Raw genomic sequence first — 8,493 nt, forward strand, 5'->3', positions numbered from 1 at the left:
GCATCATAAAGTTGACATGTTTTTACTTTTGGAAGACACCAGAGGGCTTCAAAGTTCAGCAGCAATTTTCTAATTTTTCACAAAATTTTCTAAATCGGAATTTTTCACGGACTAGTTCTGTTTTGAAGTGGATTTGAAGGGCCTTCATATTAGAAATACCCCATAAATGACCACATTATAAAAACTGCACCCCTCAAAGTATTCAAAATGACATTCAGTTAGCGTTTTAACCCTTTAGGTGTTTCACAGGAATAGTAGCAAAGTGAAGGAGAAAATTCAAAATCTTCATTTTTTACACTTGCATGTTCTTGTAGACCCAGTTTTTGAAATTTTACAAGTGGTAATAGGAAAAAAATGCCCCCCAAAATTTGCAACCCAATTTCTCTCGACTAAGGAAATACCTCATATGTGTATGTCAAGTGTTTGGCGGGCGCAGTAGAGAGCTCAGAAGGGAAGGAGCGACAATGGGATTTTGGAGAGTGAGTTTTTCTGAAATGGTTTTTGAGGGGCATGTCACCTTTAGAAAGCCCCTATGTTGCCAGAACAGCAAAAAAAAAAAAAAAAAAAACACATGGGAGAAAATGCCCCCCAAAATTTGTAGCCCCATCTCTTCTGAGTATTTTGGAAACAACACCCCTCACAGAATTTAATAAGAGGTGCAGTGAATATTTACACCCCACTGGCATTTGACAGATCTTTGGAACAGTGGGCTGTGCAAATGAGAAATTACATTTTAGTGTAAAAATGTTAGTGTAAAAATTTACATTTTTTACACTAACATGCTTGTGTAGCCCCCAACTTTACCTTTTCATAAGGGGTAAAATGAGAGAAAATCCCCCCAAAATTTGTAACGCAATTTCTCCTGAGTACGGAAATACCCCATATGTGGCCCTAAACTGTTGCCTTGAAATACGACAGGGCTCTGAAGTGAGAGCTCCATGCGCATTTGAGGCCTAAATAAAAAATTTGCAATAGGGGTGGACCTGGATACAAGGATGGGACTTGTCTCCACCAAAACCCTACAGCAGTGTTTCCCAAACAGGGTGCCTCCAGCTGTTGCAAGACTCCCAGCCTGCCATGACAGTCTATGGCTGTCCGGCAATACTGGGAGTTGTGGTTTTGCAACAGCTGGAGGCTCCGTTTGTGAACACGTGTAAGGGGGTGTATATGTAGTATTTAACTTTTTATTATTTGTTAGTATAGTGCAGTGTAGTGTTTTTAGGGTACATTCACACAGGCGGGGGTTCACAGTAAGTTTTCCGCTGGGAGTTCTAGCTGCGGCAGAAAATTTGCCGCAGCTCAAACTTGTAGAAGGAAACCCACTGTAAACCCGCCCATGCCCCAAAACTTCAGCTGTGGCAAAACTGCAATTCCCAGAATGCACTGACAGACCGTACATGCTGGGAGTTGTAGTTTTACAACAGTTGTAGGCACACTGGTGGGGAACATCTTAGTTAGAAAACAGACTCTAGCTCAGTGATTCCAACCAATGTGCCTCCAGCTGTTGCAAAACTACAACTCCCAGCATATATGGTCTGTCAGTGCATTCTGGGAATTGTAGTTTTGCAACAGCTGGAGGCACACGGTTGGAATCACTGAGTTAGGAAACAGACTCTAGCTCAGTGTTTCCCAACCAGTGTGCCTACAGCTGTTGCAAAACTACAACTCCCAGCATGTACGGTCTGTCAGTGCATTCTGGGAATTGTAGTTTTGCAACAGCTTGAGGAACACAACCAATGTACCTACAGCTGTTGCAAAACTACAATTCCCAGCATGGCCAGACAGTCAGGGATGCTGGGAGTGTAGTTCTGCAATATCTGGCACTTCAGATGTTGTAGAATTACAACTCCCAGCATTCCTGGACAGTGTGGGCATGCTAGGAGTTGTAGTTATGCAACAACTGGGGAAGAACAGTTTGGAGACCGCTAAGTAGTGGTCTCCAAACTGTGACCCTCCAGATGTTGCAAAACTACAACTCCCAGCATGCCCAGACAGCCTTTGGCTGTGTGGGCATGCTGGAAGTTGTAGTTTTGCAGCATTTAAAAGGTCACAGAGAAGATCACTTACCGCGATCTTCACTGCAGCCTTCTCCACGCCTCCGGCCCCGTGATCGACAGTAATCAGACCCGGAGCGAACACGCTCCGGGGACTGATTAAAAACGGGTGCCGCGTGCAAGATCCCGGGGGTCCCCAGCGGCGGGACTCCCGCGATCAGGCATCTTATACCCTATCCTTTGGATAGGGGATAAGATGTGTAAGCACCGGAGAACCCCTTTAAGGAATTGATCACATATATTTAAGAATTGCAGCAATTTAGAATAATAAAAGGGCTTATCCTGCAACAGCGCCACTCTTGTCCTCAGTTTGTGTGTGGTATTGCAATTGAGTTCCATCAAAGTGAATGGAGCAGAGTTACAATACCACACACAATCCTAGGACAGGTGCAAAAACATTTTGGAGTATCAAGACCATCACTTTACAGCAATATTTTCCAAATAGCGTGTCTGCAGCTGTTGTCTAACTACAACTCCCAGCATGCCCGGACAGCCAAAGGCTGGTATGTCTATATGTGTGTACATACTGGGGGAGATTTATCAAAGCCTGTGCAGAGGTAAAGTTGTCCAGTTGCCCATAGCAACCAATCAGATCACTACTTTCATTTTTCACAGACCTTCCTAAAAATGAAAGAAGCAAGGTGATTGGTTGCTATGGGCAACTGGGCCAGTTTTCCTCTGTACAGGTTTTGATAAACCTCCTCCACTGTGTGTATGTCTGTATATGTGTATATACTGTCTTTATATGTGTATAAACTGCATGCATATGTTATATACTGCGTGTATGTCTGTATGTGTATAACGTGATTGTATATACTGTATATGTATATACCAAAAAGGAAGCAGAAACCTTTGATAGGGGTGTGACAGTGTTAAAACTCACAGTGTCCAAGTTCTTATGTATGTTGTGTAGTATAGAATGATATGTGCATAAATAGTGTAAGCCTTCAACGTGGCCATAGCTCCCTGAGTGTTGTATGGGACAAAAATGACTTGCGATGGGTGACACCAACCCAAGCTACCGCACTGATCTCATCTATCTATCTATCTAGACAAAGACCGTCCAGCCGGGATAAAGTGGCCTCATTGGGACGGACCCTACACTGTGAATATGCCTCTGTTTGAACAGTTCAGTAAGCATGGCAGGATCTGGAACATCCAAGACACCTTATATACACACCTGATAGAGGTGGGTGGGGTGCAAGGCCAACATGGAGGTGGCCACTCCCCCGTATGTGCAATACAGACAAAGAATAAGTCAGCCAGCACTTTAGTTGATACCAAACTATTATATGGACCTGGCCTACAGGTGCACGCTACTAGGCTAGATATACAGCAACAGAAGAATGCAGCAGCACACTGCCAGCACAAGGATATAAGTGAAACATGAACATGCAGATAAAGCACGGAGAGCTATACAGCTATGGTGTAATAGATGCAAATGTGAAACTATGATTTGCATCTATTACACCATAGCTGTATAGCTCTCCATGTTTTATCTGCATGTTCATGTTTCACCTATATCCTTGTGCTGGCAGTGTGCTGCTGCATTCTTCTGTTGCTGTATATCTAGCCTAGTAGCATGCACCTGTAGGTCAGGTCCATATAATAGTTTGGTATCAACTTAAGTGCTGGCTGACTTATTCTTTGTCTGTATTGCACACACGGGGGAGTGGCCACCTCCATGCTGGCCTTGCACCCCACCCACCTCTATCAGGTGTGTATATAAGGTGTCTTGGATGTTCCAGATCCTGCCATGCTTACTGAACTGCTCACACAGAGACATATTCACAGTGTAGGGTCCGTCCCAATGAGGCCACTTTATCCTGGTGGGACGGTCCAAGCTATTTGACCGCCGGCGGAGACAAATTTGCGAGCTAAGTGCCTCACTATCTCATAGTTTCACATTTGTATCTATTACACCATAGCTGTATAGCTCTCCATGTTTTATCGGCATGTTCATGTTTCACCTATATCCTTGTGCTGGCAGTGTGCTGCTGCATTCTTCTGTTGCTATCTATCTATCTATCTCCTATCTATCTATCTATCTCATATCTATCTATCTATCTCATCTATCTTTCTCATATCTATCTATCTATCTATCTATCTATCTCATATCTATCATCTATCTATCTATCTATCTATCTATCTCATATCTATCTATCTATCTATCTCATATCTATCTATCTATCTATCTATCTATCTATCTCATCCATCCATCTCATATCTATCTATCTATCTATCTATTTCTCTCTCTATCTCTCTCATATCTATCTATCTATCTATCTCATATCTATCTATCTATCTCATATCTATCTATCTATCTATCTATCTAACCAAAGAATAAGTTGGCCAGCACTATTGATTCCAAACTATAATATAGACCTGGCTTACAGATGCAGGCTGCTGGGCTAAATATACAGCAACAGGAGAATACAGCAGCACACTGCTAGCACAAAGATGTAGATTAAACATGAGTATACATGAGTATATAGATGGAACATGAAAAGCTATACAGCGGTAATGCAATGAATGAAAATATGAAATTATGAGGTACTTAGCTTGTAAATTTGGCGGCCAAATAGCTTGGATCGTCCCACGACGATAAGGTGACCTCATTCTGGGACGGACCCTACACTATTAATATATGCCTCTGTGTGAACAGCTCAGCAGGCATTGCAAGATCTGAAATATCCAAGGCACCTTATATACCCTCTATTAGGTGTATATAAGGTGCCTTGGATGTTTCAGATCGTGCAATGCCTGCTGTACTGTTCACACAGAGGCATATTCATAGTGTAGGGTCCGTCCCAGAATGAGGTCACCTTAGCCTCAGTTTGTGTGTAACCTGCACCTGTAAGCCAGGTCTATATTATAGTTTGGAATCAATAGTGCTGGCCAACTTATTCTTTGCTTGTATTACACATACGGGGGAGTGGCTACCTCCATGTTGGCTCTTACACCCCACCCACCTCTATTAGGTGTATATAAGGTGCCTTGGATGTTTCAGATCTTGCAATGCCTCCTGAGCTGTTCACACAGAGGCATATTCATGGTGTAGGGTCCGTCCCAGAATGAGGTCACCTTACCGTGGTGGGACGGTCCAAGCTATTTGTCCGCCAAATTTGCAAGCTAAGTACCTCATAATTTCATATTTTCATTCATTGCATTACAGCTGTATAGCTTTACATGTTCTATCTATATACTCATGTATACTCATGTTTTATCTATATCTTTGTGCTAGCAGTGTGCTGCTGTATTCTCCTGTTGCTGCATATTTAGCCCAGCAGTCTGCACCTGTAAGCCAGGTCTATATTATAGTTTGGAATCAATAGTGCTGGCCAACTTATTCTTTGGTTGTATTACACATACGGGGGAGTGGCTACCTCCATATTGGCTCTTGCACCCCACCCACCTCTATTAGTTGTATATAAGGTGCCTTGGATGTTTCAGACCTTGCAATGCCTGCTGTACTGTTCACACAGAGGCATATTCATAGTGTAGGGTCCATCCCAGAATGAGGTCACCTTACCGTGGTGGGACGGTCCAAGCTATTTGGCCGCCAAATTTGCAAGCTAAGTACCTCATAATTTCATATTTTCATTCAGTGCATTACAGCTGTATAGCTTTTCATGTTCTATCTATATACTCATGTTTCATCTATATATTTGTGCTAGCAGTGTGCTGCTGTATTCTCCTGTTGCTGTATATCTATCTATCTATAGCACATAGGGTAGGCAGCACAACCTCAGTAATTGGCATGAAGTAAACCAGGATGCAAGCTAGAAATGTGGTCCCAGTTGCAGACCGCTTCTAACGATGAAATACTTGGCAAATAGCAGCACACCCAGACGGCATAAAGTGCAAAGAAAAGAGCTTTGATCAAGATGGTGTGAAACCATCAAAACGTCGTATTGTATTGACATGGGCGAATAAAGCTCTGTTCTTTGCACTTTATGTTGTCTGTGTGTGCTGCTATTTGCCAAGTATTTTATCTATCTATCTCATATCTATCTATCTATATCATATCTATCTAATATCTATCTATATCATATATATCGATCTATCTCATATATATCTATCTCATATCTATCTATCTCATATCTATCTAAATCAAAGGTGTAAATACCATAGAGGCAGCCCATGTGGTTGCTATGGGGCCCGTGGAGAGAGGGGGCCTTGTCCTGGTTGGTCCCTTTCCTCTTTCTCATGGTAAGACACTATACAGAACTCCTCTCTCTAGGAAACTGCATTGTCAGCAAATTACTGGAGGGCGTATAGACCAATGGGTCATGGAAAGCAAATGGGTAAAAAACACCAGACTCTTCTGTCCTGGGGGAGCCCCATTTGGATATTTGCTATGGGGCCCTGTTTCCTCTATGTGATGCCAATCTCTGTACGGTGCTGCAGCCTATGCTAGCGCTATATAAAGAAAAAAATACATGATCTGGCATTCGATGGGTTAAGATGTGTTGACTGCTTTATATAACAAACATAAACAGAAAGTCGATGGCTCTTTTAATAGATACCATTATCATGTAGGGTTTGTGTAAAGCTCACATTAGGATCCAGCTTTAACAATCAACATAAGAGAAGATAATGCTTTTACATTCTGTGCTCGGTGCAGATGGATTCTAAACAGCAACTTGATAATCCATAATCAAATCTGCCCTTTCCCTCGCTCGGCCCCAGACATGGCTCTCTTAGCGGTAATACTCTTCAACCGCGCCACATAATGACATTACAGAACCTTTCCTGCCGCCCAGAGAAGGAAGGATGAAGAGCGGCTCCTTCTAAAGAAATTCAACATGAATAGGGATTGATTTTAGCATTAGGATTGCTCCAGATCTAGAGAAAGAACCGGTGTAAGGTGAGTAGAGACATCTGAGATCTGTAGGATTATCAGCAAGACCCGTACAAAGAAGGAAAGGTTTACGGGATGTTGGATCTTCTGTGATGTGGATTAAGAATGGATGGGTGCGATCTCCTGCGGACAAATGTCATCAGATCAGCAGAATTCTCAATCTCAATATATAAAATGCTCAATGTACAGTATATACACTGCTCCAAAAAATAAAGGGAACAGAACAGTAAGATAACACATCCTAGATCTGAATGAATGAACTAATCGCATGAAATCCTTTTGTCTTTACATAGTTGAATGCGCTGACAACAAAATCACACAAACATTATCAATGGAAATCAAATGTATCAACCCATGGAGGTCTGGATATGGAGTCACACTCAAAATCAAAGTGGAAAACCCCACTACAGTCTGATCCAACTTTATGTAATGTCCTTAATACAAGTCACAATGAGGCTCAGTAGTGTGTGTGGCCTCCACGTACCTGTATGACCTCCCTACAATGCCTGGGCATGCTCCTGATGAGGTGGCGGATGGTCTCCTGAGGGATGTCCTCCCAGACCTGGACTAAAGCATCCGCCAACTCCTGGACAGACTGTGGTGCAATGTGGCGTTCGTGGATGGAGCGAGACATGATGTCCCAGATGTGCTCAATCGGATTCAGGTCTGGGGAATGGGTGGGCCAGTCCATAGCATCAATGTCTTCCACTTGCAGGAAATGCTGACACACACTCCAGCCACATGAGGTCTAGCATTGCCTTGCATTAGATTAACCCAAGGACAACCGCACAAGCATATGGTCTCTCAAGGGGTCTGAGGATCTCATCTTGGTACCTAATGGCAGTCAGCCTACCTCTAGCAAGCACATGGAAGGCTGTGCAGCCCCCCAAAGAAATGCCACCCCACAACATTACTGACCCATCGCCAAACCGGTCATGCTGGAGGATGTTACAGGCAGCAGAACGTTCTCCACAGCGTCTCCAGACTTTGTCCCATCTGTCACATGTGCTCAGTGTGAACCTCCTTTCATCTGTGAAGAGCACAGGGCGCCAGTGACGAATTTGCCAATCTCGGTGTTCTCTGGCAAATGCCAAATGTCCTGCACGGTATTGGGCTGCAAGCACAACCTTCACCAGTGGATGTCAGGCCCTCATACCACCCTCATGGAGACTGTTTCTGACCATATGAATGGACACATGCAAATTTGTGGCTACTGGAGCTCATTTTGCAGGGCTCTGGCAGTGTTCCTCCTGCTCCTCCATGCACAAAGGCAGAGGTAGCGGTCCTGCTGCTGGGTTGTTGCCCTCCTACGACCTCCTGCATGTCTCCTGATGTACTGGCCTGTCTCCTGGTAGCGCCTCCATGCTCTGGACACTACGCTGACAGACACAGCAAACCTTCTTGCCACAGCTCGCATTGATGTGCCATCCTGGATGAGCTGCACTACCTGAGCCACTTATGTAGGTTGTAGACTCCGTCTCATGCTAGCACAAGAGTGAAAGCACCGCCAGCATTCAAAAGTGACAAAAACATCAGCCAGCATATGAACTGAGAAGTGGTCTGTGGTCACCACCT

This window comes from Hyla sarda, chromosome 6 (genome assembly GCF_029499605.1).
Source record: "Hyla sarda isolate aHylSar1 chromosome 6, aHylSar1.hap1, whole genome shotgun sequence".
NCBI classification, from domain to species: Eukaryota; Metazoa; Chordata; class Amphibia; order Anura; family Hylidae; genus Hyla; species Hyla sarda.